Genomic DNA, 19760 nt, shown 5'->3' on the forward strand with positions numbered 1-19760 from the left:
GGTAACCTAGATAGTCCAAGTGCACTCTGGGGTATGTACATAGTCCAAGGGCCTGCTAGTTAACCTTCATAGTCCAAGTGCCCGCTAGGTAACCTACATAGTCCAAGTGCCCGCTAAGGAACATACATAGTCCAAATGTCCGCTAGGGAACCTACGTAGTCCAAGTGCCCGCTAGGGAATCTACATAGTCCAAGGGCCCGCTAGTTAACGTAGATAGTCCAAGTGCCGCTAGTTAATCTACATAGTCCAACGGCCCGCTAGTTAACCTATGTAGTCCAAGTGCCCGCTAGTTAACCTAGATAGTCCTGGTGCCCGTTAGTTAACCTAGATAGTCCAAGGGCCCACTAGGTAACCTAGATTGTCCAAGTACGCGCTGGGGTATGTACATAGTCCAAGGGCCTGCTACTTAACCTTCATAGTCCAAGGGCCCGCTAGTTAACCTACATAGTCCAAGTACCCGCTAGTTGACCTAGATCGTCCAAGTGTCCGCTAGTTAACCTACATAGTCCAAGTGCTAGTTAGGGAACCTAGATAGTCCAAGTGCCCGCTCTGGAACATAAATAGTCCAAGTGCCCGCTAGGGAATCTACATAGTCCAAGGGCCCGCTAGTTAACGTAGATAGTCCAAGTGCCGCTAGTTAATCTACATAGTCCAAGGGCCCGCTAGTTAGCCTACATAGTCCAAGTACCCGCTAGTTAACCTAGATCGTCCAAGTGCCCGCTAGTTAACCTACATAGTCCAAGGGCCCGCTAGTTAACCTATATAGTCCAAGGGCCCGCTAGTTAACCTACATCGTCCAAGGGCCCGCTAGTTAACCTAGATAGTCCATGTACCCGCTTGTTAACCTACATAGTCCAAGTGCCCGCTAGGTAACATAGACCGTTCAAGTGAACACTAGGTTACCTACTTAGTCCAAGTGCCTGTTCGTTAACCTACATAGTCCAAGTGCCCGCTAGGTAACCTATATAGTCCAAATACCCGCTAGGGACCCTAATAGTCCAATTGCCCGCTAGTGAACCTAGATAGTCCAAGAGCTCGCTAGTTAACCTACATAGTCCAAGTGCGCGCTAGGTAACCTAGACAGTTCAAGTGACCACTAGGTTACCTACATAGTCCAAGTGCCCGATAGGGAATCTACATAGTCCAAGTGCCCGCTAGTTAACATAAATAGTCCAAGTACCCGCTAGGAAACGTACATAGTCCAAGTGCCTGCTAGGTAACCTAGATAGTCTAAGTGCCCGCTAGTTAACCTACATAGTCCAAGTGCCTGCTAGGCAACCTAGATAGTCCAAGTGCCCACTAGTAAACCTACATAGTCCAACTTCCCCCTAGGTAACCTAGATAGTCCAAAGGCCCGCTAGGTAACCTACATTGTCCTAGTGCCCCTTAGTTAACCTACATTCTCCAAGTGAACGATAGGGAACCTACATAGTCCAAGTGTCTACTAGGTAACCTACATAGTCCAAAGCCCGCTAGTTAACCTACATAGTCCAAGTGCCCGTTAGTTAACCCAGATAGTCCTAATGCCCGCTAGGGAACCCACATAGTCCAAGTGCCCTCTAGGGAACTTACATAGTCCAAGGGCCCGCTAGGGAACCTACATAGTCCAAGTGCCCGTTAGTTAACCTAGATAGTCCAAATGCCCGCTAGGTAACGTAGATAGTCCAACAGCCCGGTAGGTAACCTACATACTCCAAGTAACAGCTAGGTAACGTAGATAGTTCAAGTGCCAGCTAGGTAACCTAGATAGTCAAAGTCCCCGCTAGATAACCTACAAAGTCTAATTGCCCGCTAGGTAATCAATATAGTCCAAATGCCCACTAGGGAGTCTACATAATCCAAATGCCCACTAGGTAACCTAGATAGTCCAAGGGCCCGCTAGGTAACCTACATAGTCCTAGTGCCCCTAGTTAACCTACATTCTCCAAGTACCCGATAGGTAACCTACATAGTCCTAGTGCCCCTAGTTAACCTACGTTCTCCAAGTGCCCGCTAGGTAACCTACATAGTCCAAATACCCTCTAGTTAACCTACATAGTCCAAGTGCCCGATAGGGAATCAACATAATCCAAGTGCCCGCTAGGGAACCTACATAGTCCAAGTGCCAGTTAGGTAACCTAGATAGTCCAAATGCCCGCCAGGAAACCCACATAGTCCATGTGCCCGCTAGGGAACTTACATAGTCCAAGGGCCCGCTAGGGAGCCTACATAGTCCACGTGCCCGCTAGGTAACCTAGATAGGCCAAGGGCCCGCTAGTTAACCTAGATAGTCCAAGTGCCCGCTAGTTAACCTACATAGTACAAGGGCCCGCTAGTTGAACTAGAGAGCCCAAGTGCCTGCTAGTTAACCTATATAGTCAAAGTGCACGCTAGTTAACCTAAGCAGTACAAATGTCCAATAGTGATCCTACATAGTCCAAGTGCCTGCTAGGTAACCTACATAGTCCAAGTGCCCATTCGTTAACCTAGATAGTCAAAAAGCCCGCTAGGTAACCTACACAGTCCAAGTGCCCGTAAGTTTACCTACATAGTCCAAGGGCCCCCTAGGTAACCTAGATAGTCCAAGTGCCCGCTAGGTAACCTAGATAGTCCAAGTGACCGCTAGTTAACCTACATAGTCCAAGTGCCCTCTAGTAAACCTAGATAGTCCAAGTGCCCGCTAGGGATCCTTCATAATCCAAGTGCCTGCTAGTTAACCTAGATCGTCCAAGTGCCCGCTAGTTAACCTAGATAGTCCTAGTGCCCGTTAGTTAACCTAGATAGTCCAAGTGCCCAGTATGGAACGTACATAGTCCAAGTGCCTGCTAGATAACCTAGATAGTCCCAGTGCACGCTAGGGTATGTACATAGACCAAGTGCCTGCTAGGAAACCTAGATAGTCCAAGTGCCCACTAGGGATCCTTCATAATCCAAGTGCCTGCTAGGTAACCAAGATAGTCCAAGTGCCCGCTAGTTAACCTAGATATTTCTGGTGCCCGTTAGTTAACCTAGATAGTCCAAGTGCCCACTAGGTAACCTAGATAGTCCAAGTGCACGCTGGGTATGTACATTATCCAAGGGCCTGCTAGTTAACCTTCATAATCCAAGTGCCCGCTAGGTAACCTACATAGTCCAATTGCCTGCTAAGGAACATACATAGTCCAAATGCCCGCTAGGGAACCTACGTAGTCCAAGTGCCCGCTAGGGAATCTACATAGTCCAAGGGCCCGCTAGTTAACGTAGATAGTCCAAGTGTCGCTAGTTAATCTACATAGTCCAACGCTCCGCTAGTTAACCTATATAGTCCAAGTGCCCGCTAGTTAACCTAGATAGTCCTGGTGCCCGTTAGTTAACCTAGATAGTCCAAGGGCCCACTAGGTAACCTAGATAGTCCAAGTACGCGCTGGGGTATGTACATAGTCCAAGGGCCTGCTACTTAACCTTCATAGTCCAAGTGCCCGCTAGGTAACCTACATAATGCAAGTGTCCGCTAGTTAACCTACATAGTCCAAGTGCCCGCTAGTTAACCTACATAGTCCAAGTGCCCGGTAGTTAACTTACATAGTTCAAGTGTCCGTAGGGTACATACATAGTCCAAGTGCCCGCTAGGGAACATACATAGTCCAAATGCCCGCTAGGGAACCTACGTAGTCCAAGTGCCCGCTAGGGAATCTACATAGTGCAAGGGCCCGCTAGTTAACGTAGATAGTCCAAGTGCCGCTAGTTAACCTACATAGTACAAGGGCCCGCTACTTGACCTAGATAGTCCAAGTGCCTGCTAGTTAACCTAGATAGTCAAAGTGCCCGTTAGTTAACCTAAGTAGTACAAATGTCCGATAGTGATCCTACATAGTCCAAGTGCCCGCTAGGGAACCTACATAGTCCAAGTGCCCATTCGTTAACCTAGATAGTCAAAAAGCCCCCTAGGTAACCTAGACAGTCCAAGTGCCCGCAAGGTTACCTACATAGTCCAAGGGCCCGCTAGGTAACCTAGATAGTCCAAGTGCCCTCTAGGTAACCTAGATAGTCCAAGAGACGGCTAGTTAACCTACATAGTCCAAGTGTCCGCTAGTTAACCTACATAGTCAAAGTGCCCTCTAGTTAACCTAGATAGTCCAAGTGCCTGCTAGGGATCCTTCATAATCCAAGTGCCTGCTAGGTAACCTAGATATTCCAAGTGCCCGCTAGTTAACCTAGATAGTCCTAGTGGCCGTTAGTTACCCTAGATAGTCCAAGTGCCCACTAGGGAACGTACATAGTCCAAGTGCCCGCTAGATAACCTAGATAGTCCCAGTGCCCGCTAGGTAACCTACATAGTCCAAGTGCCCGCTAAAGAACATACATAGTCCAAATGCCCGCTAGGGACCTACGTAGTCCAAGTGTCCGCTAGGGAATCTACATAGTCCAAGGGCCCGCTAGTTAACGTATATAGTCCAAGTGCCGCTAGTTAATCTACATAGTCCAAGGGCCCGCTAGTTAACCTACATAGTCCAAGTGCCCGCTAGTTAACCAAGATAGTCCTGGTGCCCGTTAGTTAACCTAGATAGTCCAAGGGCCCACTAGGTAACCTAGATAGTCCATTTGCGCGCTGGGGTATGTACATAGTCCAAGGGCCTGTTAGTTAATCTTCATAGTCCAAGTGCCCGCTAGGTAACCTACATAGTCCAAGTGTCCGCTAGTTAACCTACATAGTCCAAGTGCCCGCTAGTTAACTTACATAGTTCAAGTGTCCGTAGGGTACATACATAGTCGAAGTTCCCGCTAGGGAACATACATAGTCCAAATGCCCGCTAGGGAACCTACGTAGTCCAAGTGCCCGCTAGGGAATCTACATAGTCCAAGGGCCCGCTAGTTAACGTAGATAGTCCAAGTGCCGCTATTAATCTACATAGTCCAAGGGCCCGCTAGTTAACCTACATAGTCCAAGTACCCGCTAGTTGACCTAGATCGTCCAAGTGTCCGCTAGTTAACCTACATAGTCCAAGTGCTAGTTAGGGAACCTAGATAGTCCAAGTGCCCGCTCTGGAACATACATAGTCCAAGTGCCCGCTAGGGAATCTACATAGTCCAAGGGCCCGCTAGTTAACGTAGATAGTCCAAGTGCCGCTAGTTAATCTACATAGTCCAAGGGCCTGCTAGTTAGCCTACATAGTCCAAGTACCCGCTAGTTAACCTAGATCATCCAAGTGCCCGCTCGTTAACCTACATAGTCCAAGGGCCCGCTAGTTAACCTATATAGTCCAAGGGCCCGGTAGTTAACCTAAATCGTCCAAGGGCCCGCTAGTTAACCTAGATAGTCCAAGTGCCCGATTGTTAACCTACATAGTCCAAGTGCCCGCTAGGTAACCTAGACAGTTCAAGTGAACACTAGGTTACCTACATAGTCCAAGTGCCTGTTCGTTAACCTACATAGTCCACGTGCCCGCTAGGTAACCTATATAGTCCAAATGCCCGCTAGGGACCCTAATAGTCCAAGTGCCCGCTAGGTAACCTATATAGTCCAAGTGCCCGCTAGGTAACCTACATACCAAGTTCCTGCTACGTAACCTAGATAGTCCAGGGCACGCTAGTTAACCTACATCGTCCAAGTGCCCGCTAAGGAACCTACATAATCCAAGTGCACGCTAGTTAACCTAGATAGTCCAAGTGACCGCTTGTTAACCTAGATAGTCCAAGTGCCTGCTAGGTACCCTACATAGTGCAAGTGTCCGCTAGTTAACCTACATATTCCAAGGGCCCGCTAGTTAACCTAGATAGTCCCAGTGTCCTCTAGTTAACCTACATAGTCCAAGTGCCCGCTAGTTAACCTACATACCAAGTTCCCGCTACGTAACCTAGATAGTCCAGGGCACGCTAGTTAACCTACATCGTCCAAGTGCCCGCTAAGGAACCTACATAGTCCAAGTGCACGCTAGTTAACCTAGATAGTCCAAGTGCCCGCTAGTTAACCTAGATAGTCCAAGTGCCTGCTAGGTAACCTACATAGCGCAAGTGTCCTTTAGTTAACCTACATATTCCTAGTGCCCGCTAGTTAACATAGCTAGTCCAAGTGCCCACTAGGGAACGTACATAGTCCAAGTGCCCGCTAGGTAACCTAGATAGTGCAAGTGTCCGCTAGTGAACCTAGATAGTTCTAAGTACCCGCTAGGTAACCTAGATCGTCCAAGGGCCCCCTAGTTAGCCTACATAGTCCAAGTGTCCGCTAGGTAACCTAGATAGTCCAAGTGCTCGTTCGGTCACCTAGATAGTCCAAGTGCCCTTTAGGGAACCTAGATAGTCCAAGGGCCCGCTAGTAAACCTACATAGTCCATGGGCCCACTAGTTAACCTACATCGTGCAAGTGTCCGCTAGTTAACCTACATATTCCAAGGGCCCGCTAGTTAACCTATATAATCTAAGTGCCTGTTAGCTAACCTAGGTAGTCCAAGGGCCCGCGAGTTGACCTACATAGTCCAAGTGCCAGCTAGGTATCCTAGATAGTACAAGTGCCCGCTAGGCAACCTACGCAGTCCAAGTGCCCGTTAGTTAACCTAGATAGTCAAAGTGCCTGCTAGGTAACCCAGATAGTCCAAGTGCTCGCTAGGTAACCTACATAGTCCAAGTGCCCGCTTGGTAACCTAAATAGTCCAAATGCCCGCTAGGGAAACTACATAGTCCAAGTGCCCGCTAATTAACCTAGATAGTCCAAGTGCCTGCTAGTAAACCTACATAATCCATGGGCCCGTTAGTTAACCTACATAGTGCAATGGCCCGCTAGTTAACCTAGATTGTGCAAGTGTCCCCTAGTTAACCCACATAGTCCAAGTGCCCGCTAGGTAACCTAGATAGTCCAAGTGCCCGCTAATTAACCTAAGTAGTCCAAGTGCCCGATAGGGAACCAACATAATCCAAGTGCCCGCTAGGGAACCTACATAGTCCAAGTGCCAGTTAGGTAACCTAGATAGTCCATATGCCCGCCAGGAAACCCACATAGTCCATGTGCCCGCTAGGGAACTTACATAGTCCAAGGTCCCGTTAGGGAGCCTACATAGTCCAAGTGCCCGTTAATTAACCTAGATTGTCCAAATGCCCGCTAGGTAACCTAGATAATCCAACAGCCGGCTAGGTAACCTACATACTCCAAGAACCCGCTAGGCAACATAGATAGTTCAAGTGCCAGCTAGGTAACCTAGATAGTCCATGTGCCCTCTAGTTAACCTTGATCGTCCAAGTGCCCGCTAGTTAACCTACATAGTCCAAGGTCTGCTAGTTAACCTAGATAGTCCAAGTGCTCGCTAGTTAACCTACATAGTACAAGGGCCCGCTAAGGAACATACATAGTCCAAATGCCCGCTAGGGAACCTACGTAGTCCAAGTGCCCGCTAGGGAATCTACATAGTCCAAGGGCCCGCTTGTTAACGTAGATAGTCCAAGTGCCGCTAGTTAATCTAATCTACATAGTCCAACGGCCCGCTAGTTAACCTATATAGTCCAAGTGCCCGCTAGTTAACCTAGATAGTCCTGGTGCCCGTTAGTTAACCTAGATAGTCCAAGGGCCCACTAGGTAACCTAGATATTCCAAGTACGCGCTGGGGTATGTACATATTCCAAGGGCCTGCTACTTAACCTTCATAGTCCAAGTGCCCGCTAGGTAACCTACATAATGCAAGTGTCCGCTAGTTAACCTACATAGTCCAAGTGCCCGCTAGTTAACCTAGATAGTCCAAGTGTCCGCTAGTTAACCTACATAGTCCAAGTGCCCGGTAGTTAAATTACATAGTTCAAGTGTCAGTAGGGTACATACATAGTCCAAGTGCCCGCTAGGGAACATACATAGTCCAAATGCCCGCTAGGGAACCTACGTAGTCCATGTGCCCGCTAGGGAATCTACATAGTGCAAGGGCCCGCTAGTTAACGTAGATAGTCCAAGTGCCGCTAGTTAATCTACATAGTCCAAGGGCCCGCTAGTTAACCTACATAGTCCAAGTACCCGCTAGTTGACCTAGATCGTCCAAGTGTCCGCTAGTTAACCTACATAGTCCAAGTGCTAGTTAGGGAACCTAGATAGTCCAAGTGCCCGCTCTGGAACATAAATAGTCCAAGTGCCCGCTAGGGAATCTACATAGTCCAAGGGCCCGCTAGTTAACGTAGATAGTCCAAGTGCCGCTAGTTAATCTACATAGTCCAAGGGCCCGCTTGTTAGCCTACATAGTCCAAGGGCCCGCTAGTTAGCCTACATAGTCCAAGTACCCGCTAGTTAACCTAGATCGTCCAAGTTCCCGCTAGTTAACCTACATAGTCCAAGGGCCCGCTAGTTAACCTATATAGTCCAAGGGCCCGCTAGTTAACCTACATCGTCCAAGGGCCCGCTAGTTAACCTAGATAGTCCAAGTACCCGCTTGTTAACCTACATAGTCCAAGTGCCCGCTAGGTAACCTAGACCGTTCAAGTGAACACTAGGTTACCTACTTAGTCCAAGTGCCTGTTCGTTAACCTACATAGTCCAAGTGCCCGCTAGGTAACCTATATAGTCCAAATGCCCGCTAGGGACCCTAATAGTCCAATTGCCCGCTAGTGAACCTAGATAGTCCAAGAGCTCGCTAGTTAACCTACATAGTCCAAGTGCGCGCTAGGTAACCTAGACAGTTCAAGTGACCACTAGGTTACCTACATAGTCCAAGTGCCCGATAGGGAATCTACATAGTCCAAGTGCCCGCTAGTTAACATAAATAGTCCAAGTACCCGCTAGGAAACGTATATAGTCCAAGTGCCTGCTAGGTAACCTAGATAGTCCAAGTGCCCGCTAGTTAACCTACATAGTCCAAGTGCCTGCTAGGCAACCTAGATAGTCCAAGTGCCCACTAGTAAACCTACATAGTCCAACTTCCCCCTAGGTAACCTAGATAGTCCAAAGGCCCGCTAGGTAACCTACATTGTCCTAGTGCCCCTTAGTTAACCTACATTCTCCAAGTGAACGATAGGGAACCTACATAGTCCAAGTGTCTACTAGGTAACCTACATAGTCCAAAGCCCGCTAGTTAACCTACATAGTCCAAGTGCCCGTTAGTTAACCCAGATAGTCCTAATGCCCGCTAGGGAACCCACATAGTCCAAGTGCCCTCTAGGGAACTTACATAGTCCAAGGGCCCGCTAGGGAACCTACATAGTCCAAGTGCCCGTTAGTTAACCTAGATAGTCCAAATGCCCGCTAGGTAACGTAGATAGTCCAACAGCCCGGTAGGTAACCTACATACTCCAAGTAACCGCTAGGTAACGTAGATAGTTCAAGTGCCAGCTAGGTAACCTAGATAGTCAAAGTGCCCGCTAGATAACCTACAAAGTCTAATTGCCCGCTAGGTAATCAATATAGTCCAAATGCCCGCTAGGGAGCCTACATAATCCAAATGCCCGCTAGGTAACCTACATACTCCAAGAACCCGCTAGGCAACGTAGATAGTTCAAGAGCCAGCTAGGTAACCTAGATAGTCCATGTGCCCTCTAGTTAACCTAGATCGTCCAAGTGCCCGCTAGTTAACCTACATAGTCCAAGGTCTGCTAGTTAACCTAGATAGTCCAAGTGCTCGCTAGTTAACCTACATAGTACAAGGGCCCGCTAGTTAACCTAAGTAGTCCAAATGTCCGATAGGGATCCTACATAGTCCAAGTGCCCGCTAGGTAACCTACATAGTCCAAGTGCCCGTTCGTTAACCTAGATAGTCCAAGTGCCCTCTAGGTAACCTAGACTGTCCAAGTGCCCGCTAAGTTACCTACATAGTCCAAGTGCCCGTTCGTTAACCTAGATAGTCCAAGTGCCCGCTAGGAAACCTACATAGTCCAAGGGCCCGCTAGGTAACCTAGATAGTCATAGTGCCCGTTAGGTAACCTAGATAGTCCAAGTGCCCGCTAGGTAACTTACATTGTCCAAGTTCCCACGAGGTAACCTAGATAGTCCAAGTGCCCGTTACCTAACCTAGATAGCCCAAGTGCCCGCTAGGCAACCTACATAGTCCAAGAGCCCATTCGTTAACCTAGAAGTCCAAGTGCCCGCAAGGTAACCTAGAGAGTTCAAGTGCCCGCTAGGTTACCTGCATATTCCAAGTGCCCGTTCGTTAACCTAGATATTCCAAGTGCCCACTAGGTAACCTACATAGTCCAAGTGACCGCTAGGTAACCTATATAGTCCATGTGCCCGCAAGGTAACCTACATAGTGCAAGGGCTCACTTGTTAACTTTGATAGTCCAAGTGCCCGCTAGTTAACCTAGATTTTCCAAGTGTCTTCTAGTTAACCTACATAGTCCAAGTGTCAGTTAGCTAACCTAGATAGTCCAAGTGCCCACTAGGTAACCTAAGTAGTCCAAATGTCCGATAGGGATCCTACATAGTCCAAGTGCCCGCTAGGTAACCTACATAGTCCTAGTGCCCATTTGTTAACCTAGATAGTCCAAGTGCCCGCTAGGTAACCTAGACTGTCCAAGTGCCCGCTAGGTAACCTAGATAGTCCAAGTGCTCGCTAGGTAACCTAGAGTCCAAGTGCTTGCTAGTTAACCTACATAGTCCAAGTGCCCGCTATGTAACCCAGATAGTCAAAGTGCCCGTTAGGTAACCTAGGTAGTCCAAGTGCCCGCTAGGTAACTTACATTGTCCAAGTTCCCGCTAGGTAACCTAGATAGTCCAAGTGCCCGTTACCTAACCTAGATAGTCCAAGAGCCCGGTAAGCAACCTACATAGTCCAAGTGCCCGTTCGTTAACCTAGAAGTCCAAGTGCCCGCTAGGTAACCTAGACAGTCCATATGCCCGCTAGGTTACCTGCATATTCCAAGTGCCCGTTCGTTAACCTAGATAGTCCAAGTGCCCACTAGGTAACCTTCATAGTCCAAGTGCCCGCTGGGTAACCTAAATATTCCAAGTGCCCGCTAGGTAACCTAGATAGGCCAAGGGCCCGCTAGTTAACCTAGATAGTCCAAGTGCCCGCCTGTTAACCTACATAGTACAAGGTCCCGCTAGTTGAACTAGAGAGCCCAAGTGCCTGCTAGTTAACCTATATAGTCAAAGTGCCCGCTAGTTAACCTAAGTAGTACAAATGTCCAATAGTGATCCTACATAGTCCAAGTGCCCGCTAGGTAACCTACATAGTCCAAGTGCCCATTCGTTAACCTAGATAGTCAAAAAGCCCGCTAGGTAACCTACACAGTCCAAGTGCCCGTAAGGTTACCTACATAGTCCAAGAGCCCGCTAGGTAACCTAGATAGTCCCAGTGCACGCTAGGGTATGTACATAGTCCAAGTGCCTGCTAGGAAACCTAGATAGTCCAAGTGCCCACTAGGGATCCTTCATAATCCAAGTGCCTGCTAGGTAACCTAGATAGTCCAAGTGCCCGCTAGTTAACCTAGATAGTTCTGGTGCCCGTTAGTTAACCTAGATAGTCCAAGTGCCCACTAGGTAACCTTGATAGTCCAAGTGCACTCTGGGGTATGTACATAGTCCAAGGGCCTGCTAGTTAACCTTCATAGTCCAAGTGCCCGCTAGGTAACCTACATAGTCCACGTGCCCGCTAAGGAACATACATAGTCCAAATGTCCGCTAGGGAACCTACGTAGTCCAAGTGCCCGCTAGGGAATCTACATAGTCCAAGGGCCTGCTAGTTAATGTAGATAGTCCAAGTGCCGCTAGTTAATCTACATAGTCCAACGGCCCGCTAGTTAACCTATATAGTCCAAGTGCCCGCTAGTTAACCTAGATAGTCCTGGTGCCCGTTAGTTAACCTAGATAGTCCAAGGGCCTACTAGGTAACCTAGATTGTCCAAGTACGCGCTGGGGTATGTACATAGTCCAAGGGCCTGCTACTTAACCTTCATAGTCCAAGGGCCCGCTAGTTAACCTACATAGTCCAAGTACCCGCTAGTTGACCTAGATCGTCCAAGTGTCCGCTAGTTAACCTACATAGTCCAAGTGCTAGTTAGGGAACCTAGATAGTCCAAGTGCCCGCTCTGGAACATACATAGTCCAAGTGCCCGCTAGGTAACCTACATAGTCCTAGTGCCCCTAGTTAACCTACATTCTCCAAGTACCCGATAGGTAACCTACATAGTCCTAGTGCCCCTAGTTAACCTACGTTCTCCAAGTGCCCGCTAGGTAACCTACATAGTCCAAATACCCTCTAGTTAACCTATATAGTCCAAGTGCCCGATAGGGAATCAACATAATCCAAGTGCCCGCTAGGGAACCTACATAGTCCAAGTGCCAGTTAGGTAACCTAGATAGTCCAAATGCCCGTCAGGAAACCCACATAGTCCATGTGCCCGCTAGGGAACTTACATAGTCCAAGGGCCCGCTAGGGAGCCTACATAGTCCACGTGCCCGCTAGGCAACCTAGATAGGCCAAGGGCCCGCTAGTTAACCTAGATAGTCCAAGTGCCCGCTAGTTAACCTACATAGTACAAGGGCCCTCTAGTTGAACTAGAGAGCCCAAGTGCCTGCTAGTTAACCTATATAGTCAAAGTGCCCGCTAGTTAACCTAAGTAGTACAAATGTCCAATAGTGATCCTACATAGTCCAAGTGCCTGCTAGGTAACCTACATAGTCCAAGTGCCCATTCGTTAACCTAGATAGTCAAAAAGCCCGCTAGGTAACCTACACAGTCCATGTGCCCGTAAGTTTACCTACATAGTCCAAGGGCCCCCTAGGTAACCTAGATAGTCCAAGTGCCCGCTAGGTAACCTAGATAGTCCAAGTGACCGCTAGTTAACCTACATAGTCCAAGTGTCCGCTAGTTAACCTACATAGTCCATGTGCCCTCTAGTAAACCTAGATAGTCCAAGTGCCCGCTAGGGATCCTTCATAATCCAAGTGCCTGCTAGTTAACCTAGATCGTCCAAGTGCCCGCTAGTTAACCTAGATAGTCCTAGTGCCCGTTAGTTAACCTAGATAGTCCAAGTGCCCAGTATGGAACGTACATAGTCCAAGTGCCTGCTAGATAACCTAGATAGTCCCAGTGCACGCTAGGGTATGTACATAGTCCAAGTGCCTGCTAGGAAACCTAGATAGTCCAAGTGCCCACTAGGGATCCTTCATAATCCAAGTGCCTGCTAGGTAACCTAGATAGTCCAAGTGCCCGCTAGTTAACCTAGATAGTTCTGGTGCCCGTTAGTTAACCTAGATAGTCCAAGTGCCCACTAGGTAACCTAGATAGTCCAAGTGCACGCTGGGGTATGTATATAGTCCAAGGGCCTGCTAGTTAACCTTCATAGTCCAAGTGCCCGCTAGGTAACCTACATAGTCCAAGTGCCTGCTAAGGAACATACATAGTCCAAATGCCCGCTAGGGAACCTACGTAGTCCAAGTGCCCGCTAGGGAATCTACATAGTCCAAGGGCCCGCTAGTTAACGTAGATAGTCCAAGTGTCGCTAGTTAATCTACATAGTCCAACGCTCCGCTAGTTAACCTATATAGTCCAAGTGCCCGCTAGTTAACCTAGATAGTCCTGGTGCCCGTTAGTTAACCTAGATAGTCCAAGGGCCCACTAGGTAACCTAGATAGTCCAAGTACGCGCTGGGGTATGTACATAGTCCAAGGGCCTGCTACTTAACCTTCATAGTCCAAGTGCCCGCTAGGTAACCTACATAATGCAAGTGTCCGCTAGTTAACCTACATAGTCCAAGTGCCCGCTAGTTAACCTAGATAGTCCAAGTGTCCGCTAGTTAACCTACATAGTCCAAGTGCCCGGTAGTTAACTTACATAGTTCAAGTGTCCGTAGGGTACATACATAGTCCAAGTGCCCGCTAGGGAACATACATAGTCCAAATGCCCGCTAGGGAACCTATGTAGTCCAAGTGCCCGCTAGGGAATCTACATAGTGCAAGGGCCCGCTAGTTAACGTAGATAGTCCAAGTGCCGCTAGTTAACCTACATAGTACAAGGGCCCGCTAGTTGACCTAGATAGTCCAAGTGCCTGCTAGTTAACCTAGATAGTCAAAGTGCCCGTTAGTTAACCTAAGTAGTACAAATGTCCGATAGTGATCCTACATAGTCCAAGTGCCCGCTAGGGAACCTACATAGTCCAAGTGCCCATTCGTTAACCTAGATAGTCAAAAAGCCCGCTAGGTAACCTAGACAGTCCAAGTGCCCGCAAGGTTACCTACATAGTCCAAGGGCCCGCTAGGTAACCTAGATAGTCCAAGTGCCCTCTAGGTAACCTAGATAGTCCAAGAGACGGCTAGTTAACCTACATAGTCCAAGTGTCCGCTAGTTAACCTACATAGTCAAAGTGCCCTCTAGTTAACCTAGATAGTCCAAGTGCCTGCTAGGGATCCTTCATAATCCAAGTGCCTGCTAGGTAACCTAGATATTCCAAGTGCCCGCTAGTTAACCTAGATAGTCCTAGTGGCCGTTAGTTACCCTAGATAGTCCAAGTGCCCACTAGGGAACGTACATAGTCCAAGTGCCCGCTAGATAACCTAGATAGTCCCAGTGCCCGCTAGGTAACCTACATAGTCCAAGTGCCCGCTAAAGAACATACATAGTCCAAATGCCCGCTAGGGACCTACGTAGTCCAAGTGCCCGCTAGGGAATCTACATAGTCCAAGGGCCCGCTAGTTAACGTATATAGTCCAAGTGCCGCTAGTTAATCTACATAGTCCATGGGCCCGCTAGTTAACCTACATAGTCCAAGTACCCGCTAGTTAACCTAGATAGTCCTGGTGCCCGTTAGTTAACCTAGATAGTCCAAGGGCCCACTAGGTAACCTAGATAGTCCATTTGCGCGCTGGGGTATGTACATAGTCCAAGGGCCTGTTAGTTAATCTTCATAGTCCAAGTGCCCGCTAGGTAACCTACATAGTCCAAGTGTCCGCTAGTTAACCTACATAGTCCAAGTGCCCGCTAGTTAACTTACATAGTTCAAGTGTCCGTAGGGTACATACATAGTCGAAGTTCCCGCTAGGGAACATACATAGTCCAAAAGCCCGCTAGGGAACCTACGTAGTCCAAGTGCCCGCTAGGGAATCTACATAGTCCAAGGGCCCGCTAGTTAACGTAGATAGTCCAAGTGCCGCTATTAATCTACATAGTCCAAGGGCCCGCTAGTTAACCTACATAGTCCAAGTACCCGCTAGTTGACCTAGATCGTCCAAGTGTCCGCTAGTTAACCTACATAGTCCAAGTGCTAGTTAGGGAACCTAGATAGTCCAAGTGCCCGCTTTGGAACATACATAGTCCAAGTGCCCGCTAGGGAATCTACATAGTCCAAGGGCCCGCTAGTTAACGTAGATCGTCCAACTGCCGCTAGTTAATCTACATAGTCCAAGGGCCTGCTAGCTAGCCTACATAGTCCAAGTACCCGCTAGTTAACCTAGATCATCCAAGTGCCCGCTCGTTAACCTACATAGTCCAAGGGCCCGCTAGTTAACCTATATAGTCCAAGGGCCCGGTAGTTAACCTAAATCGTCCAAGGGCCCGCTAGTTAACCTAGATAGTCCAAGTGCCCGCTTGTTAACCTACATAGTCCAAGTGCCCGCTAGTTAACATAAATAGTCCAAGTACCCGCTAGGAAACGTACATAGTCCAAGTGCCTGCTAGGTAATCTAGATAGTCCAAGTGCCCGCTAGTTAACCTACATAGTCCAAGTGCCTGCTAGGAAACCTAGATAGTCCAAGTGCCCACTAGTAAACCTACATAGTCCAACTTCCCCCTAGGTAACCTAGATAGTCCAAAGGCCCGCTAGGTAACCTACATTGTCCTAGTGCCCCTTAGTTAACTTACATTCTCCAAGTGAACGATAGGGAACCTACATAGTCCAAGTGTCTACTAGGTAACCTACATAGTCCAAAGCCCGCTAGTTAACCTACATAGTCCAAGTGCCCGTTAGGTAACCCAGATAGTCCTAATGCACGCTAAGGAACCCACATAGTCCAAGTGCCCTCTAGGGAACTTACATAGTCCAAGGGCCCGCTACGGAACCTACATAGTCCAAGTGCCCGTTAGTTAACCTAGATAGTCCAAATGCCCGCTAGGTAACGTAGATAGTCCAACAGCCCGGTAGGTAACCTACATACTCCAAGTAACCGCTAGGTAACGTAGATAGTTCAAGTGCCAGCTAGGTAACCTAGATAGTCAAAGTGCCCGCTAGATAACCTACAAAGTCTAATTGCCCGCTAGGTAATCAATATAGTCCAAATGCCCGTTAGGGAGCCTACATAATCCAAATGCCCGCTAGGTAACCTAGATAGTCCAAGGGCCCGCTAGGTAACCTACATAGTCCTAGTGCCCCTAGTTAACCTACATTCTCCAAGTGCCCGATAGGTAACCTACATAGTCCTAGTGCCCCTAGTTAACCTACATTCTCCAAGTGCCCGCTAGGTAACCTACATAGTCCAAATACCCTCTAGTTAACCTACATAGTCCAAGTGCCCGATAGGGAATCAACATAATCCAAGTGCCCGCTAGGGAACCTACATAGTCCAAGTGCCAGTTAGGTAACCTAGATAGTCCAAATGCCCGCCAGGAAACCCACATAGTCCATGTGCCCCCTAGGGAACTTACATAGTCCAAGGGCCCGCTAGGGAGCCTACATAGTCCACGTGCCCGCTAGGTAACCTAGATAATCCAACAGCCCGCAAGGTCACCTACATACTCCAAGAACCCGCTAGGCAACGTAGATAGTTCAAGTGCCAGCTAGGTAACCTAGATAGTCCAAATGCCCGTCAGGAAACCCACATAGTCCATGTGCCCGCTAGGGAACTTACATAGTCCAAGGGCCCGCTAGGGAGCCTACATAGTCCACGTGCCCGCTAGGCAACCTAGATAGGCCAAGGGCCCGCTAGTTAACCTAGATAGTCCAAGTGCCCGCTAGTTAACCTACATAGTACAAGGGCCCGCTAGTTGAACTAGAGAGCCCAAGTGCCTGCTAGTTAACCTATATAGTCAAAGTGCCCGCTAGTTAACCTAAGTAGTACAAATGTCCAATAGTGATCCTACATAGTCCAAGTGCCTGCTAGGTAACCTACATAGTCCAAGTGCCCATTCGTTAACCTAGATAGTCAAAAAGCCCGCTAGGTAACCTACACAGTCCATGTGCCCGTAAGTTTACCTACATAGTCCAAGGGCCCCCTAGGTAACCTAGATAGTCCAAGTGCCCGCTAGGTAACCTAGATAGTCCAAGTGACCGCTAGTTAACCTACATAGTCCAAGTGTCCGCTAGTTAACCTACATAGTCCATGTGCCCTCTAGTAAACCTAGATAGTCCAAGTGCCCGCTAGGGATCCTTCATAATCCAAGTGCCTGCTAGTTAACCTAGATCGTCCAAGTGCCCGCTAGTTAACCTAGATAGTCCTAGTGCCCGTTAGTTAACCTAGATAGTCCAAGTGCCCAGTATGGAACGTACATAGTCCAAGTGCCTGCTAGATAACCTAGATAGTCCCAGTGCACGCTAGGGTATGTACATAGTCCAAGTGCCTGCTAGGAAACCTAGATAGTCCAAGTGCCCACTAGGGATCCTTCATAATCCAAGTGCCTGCTAGGTAACCTAGATAGTCCAAGTGCCCGCTAGTTAACCTAGATAGTTCTGGTGCCCGTTAGTTAACCTAGATAGTCCAAGTGCCCACTAGGTAACCTAGATAGTCCAAGTGCACGCTGGGGTATGTATATAGTCCAAGGGCCTGCTAGTTAACCTTCATAGTCCAAGTGCCCGCTAGGTAACCTACATAGTCCAAGTGCCCGCTAGGGAATCTACATAGTCCAAGGGCCCGCTAGTTAACGTAGATAGTCCAAGTGTCGCTAGTTAATCTACATAGTCCAACGCTCCGCTAGTTAACCTATATAGTCCAAGTGCCCGCTAGTTAACCTAGATAGTCCTGGTGCCCGTTAGTTAACCTAGATAGTCCAAGGGCCCACTAGGTAACCTAGATAGTCCAAGTACGCGCTGGGGTATGTACATAGTCCAAGGGCCTGCTACTTAACCTTCATAGTCCAAGTGCCCGCTAGGTAACCTACATAATGCAAGTGTCCGCTAGTTAACCTACATAGTCCAAGTGCCCGCTAGTTAACCTAGATAGTCCAAGTGTCCGCTAGTTAACCTACATAGTCCAAGTGCCCGGTAGTTAACTTACATAGTTCAAGTGTCCGTAGGGTACATACATAGTCCAAGTGCCCGCTAGGGAACATACATAGTCCAAATGCCCGCTAGGGAACCTATGTAGTCCAAGTGCCCGCTAGGGAATCTACATAGTGCAAGGGCCCGCTAGTTAACGTAGATAGTCCAAGTGCCGCTAGTTAACCTACATAGTACAAGGGCCCGCTACTTGACCTAGATAGTCCAAGTGCCTGCTAGTTAACCTAGATAGTCAAAGTGCCCGTTAGTTAACCTAAGTAGTACAAATGTCCGATAGTGATCCTACATAGTCCAAGTGCCCGCTAGGGAACCTACATAGTCCAAGTGCCCATTCGTTAACCTAGATAGTCAAAAAGCCCCCTAGGTAACCTAGACAGTCCAAGTGCCCGCAAGGTTACCTACATAGTCCAAGGGCCCGCTAGGTAACCTAGATAGTCCAAGTGCCCTCTAGGTAACCTAGATAGTCCAAGAGACGGCTAGTTAACCTACATAGTCCAAGTGTCCGCTAGTTAACCTACATAGTCAAAGTGCCCTCTAGTTAACCTAGATAGTCCAAGTGCCTGCTAGGGATCCTTCATAATCCAAGTGCCTGCTAGGTAACCTAGATATTCCAAGTGCCCGCTAGTTAACCTAGATAGTCCTAGTGGCCGTTAGTTACCCTAGATAGTCCAAGTGCCCACTAGGGAACGTACATAGTCCAAGTGCCCGCTAGATAACCTAGATAGTCGCAGTGCCCGCTAGGTAACCTACATAGTCCAAGTGCCCGCTAAAGAACATACATAGTCCAAATGCCCGCTAGGGACCTACGTAGTCCAAGTGCCCGCTAGGGAATCTACATAGTCCAAGGGCCCGCTAGTTAACGTATATAGTCCAAGTGCCGCTAGTTAATCTACATAGTCCATGGGCCGGCTAGTTAACCTACATAGTCCAAGTACCCGCTAGTTAACCTAGATAGTCCTGGTGCCCGTTAGTTAACCTAGATAGTCCAAGGGCCCACTAGGTAACCTAGATAGTCCATTTGCGCGCTGGGGTATGTACATAGTCCAAGGGCCTGTTAGTTAATCTTCATAGTCCAAGTGCCCGCTAGGTAACCTACATAGTACAAGTGTCCGCTAGTTAACCTACATAGTCCAAGTGCCCGCTAGTTAACTTACATAGTTCAAGTGTCCGTAGGGTACATACATAGTCGAAGTTCCCGCTAGGGAACATACATAGTCCAAAAGCCCGCTAGGGAACCTACGTAGTCCAAGTGCCCGCTAGGGAATCTACATAGTCCAAGGGCCCGCTAGTTAACGTAGATAGTCCAAGTGCCGCTATTAATCTACATAGTCCAAGGGCCCGCTAGTTAACCTACATAGTCCAAGTACCCGCTAGTTGACCTAGATCGTCCAAGTGTCCGCTAGTTAACCTACATAGTCCAAGTGCTAGTTAGGGAACCTAGATAGTCCAAGTGCCCGCTTTGGAACATACATAGTCCAAGTGCCCGCTAGGGAATCTACATAGTCCAAGGGCCCGCTAGTTAACGTAGATCGTCCAAGTGCCGCTAGTTAATCTACATAGTCCAAGGGCCTGCTAGCTAGCCTACATAGTCCAAGTACCCGCTAGTTAACCTAGATCATCCAAGTGCCCGCTCGTTAACCTACATAGTCCAAGGGCCCGCTAGTTAACCTATATAGTCCAAGGGCCCGGTAGTTAAC

Source organism: Tenrec ecaudatus, chromosome X, assembly GCF_050624435.1.
Source record: "Tenrec ecaudatus isolate mTenEca1 chromosome X, mTenEca1.hap1, whole genome shotgun sequence".
Lineage (NCBI taxonomy): Eukaryota > Metazoa > Chordata > Mammalia > Afrosoricida > Tenrecidae > Tenrec > Tenrec ecaudatus.